Below are 1,572 nucleotides of genomic sequence, written 5' to 3' on the forward strand. Positions count from 1 at the left end.
AAAAGAAAGATCCCAACGAGTGCAATTACATCCAGAATGATAAGAGATCACACGACAAAGGCCGAGGTGGATACAAGAACCGTGGTCGTGACAATTACTCGAACAACCGAGACAACTACTCAGCCGGCCGGAAAGGAAACCACAATAACGACCAGGGGCAAAACCGAAATGATCTTCACTCTCCTTTTCATCAGATTTCTTGGTAGAATCAACACTTTCTGCTCAAGGCGGTATATCCAAACCGTCTTACTCGACCAAATCCGTTTGTCACAGATGTGGGATGAGCAACCATTGGGCCAATAATTGTAGAACTCCTAAGCACTTATGTGAGCTCTACCAAGAAAGTCTTAAGAACAAGAACCCGAAGGCTTACATGGTTCACGATTCCGGATATGAGGCTGATGATGATTCCGACATTGCTAAAGATGACCAAATGGATTTTGAGACTTCTGATTGTCTCAAAGACTAAAATTTTCGATACGACTTGTCTTATTGCTTTATGATTGCTTTGATGTTTTTAATTTTATTGTTGGTGTTCTGAAATTTTAATAAAGAAAGTTTTAAAGTTTTATAAAGTCTCTGAGATTAGAAATCTTATTACTTATAGAAATGAAAGATGATATGAGCATACTCGTGGTGGATAGTGGCACAAGTCACACAATACTTAGAGACAGAAGATATTTCGTAAATCTCACAATGCAAAGTGCAAACGTACACACCATTGCAGGTTTTGCCGGCCTGATTGAAGGTCACGGCCAGGCATGTGTATTGATGCCTAAGGGCCCTCATCTAGAAATCAAAACTGCCTTGTATTCCCCAAGTTCTAAAAGAAGCTTATTGAGTTTCAAAGACATAAGATTGAATGGTTTCCATCTTGAAACATGGGAAGAAGGAAATAAAGAATTCCTTAAGATAATTTCGATCACCAAAGGCAATAGAAAGATCCTAGAAACCATACCTGCAATGTCTACTGGTCTATACTATGCAAAGATCAGTATGGTCGAGGCTAATGCCTGCGGAATTTTCACTCTATGGCATAACCGGCTTGGCCATCCCGGTAATAACATGATGCGAAAGTTGATAATGAATTCACAAGGGCACACAATTAAAGGAGTTGTCCCACACAATCTCACATGTGCAGCATGTGCACAAGGGAAACTCATAACTAGGCCATCACCAGCCAAAGTTAATAAAGAGATAATAAACTTTCTGGAAAGGATTCAGGGAGACATATGTGGACCAATACACCCACCTAGTGGGACGTTCAGATACTTTATGGTTCTGATTGATGCATCGACCAGATGGTCACATGTTTGTCTACTATCCACACGAAATCTGGCATTTGCATGGCTGCTTTCTCAGATAATAAGACTGAGGGCACACTTTCCAGACTTCCCTCTAAAGACTATACGTCTAGACAATGCTGGTGAGTTTACGTCCCAGGCGTTTCATGAGTATTGTATGTCCATAGGGGTAAGTGTAGAACACTTCGTGGCACATGTACATACACAGAACGGCTTGGCCGAATCCTTCATTAAACGTATCCAGCTGATAGCCCGGATATTACTAATG

The sequence above is a fragment of the Brassica oleracea genome, chromosome C1 (assembly GCF_000695525.1).
Source record: "Brassica oleracea var. oleracea cultivar TO1000 chromosome C1, BOL, whole genome shotgun sequence".
NCBI classification, from domain to species: Eukaryota; Viridiplantae; Streptophyta; class Magnoliopsida; order Brassicales; family Brassicaceae; genus Brassica; species Brassica oleracea.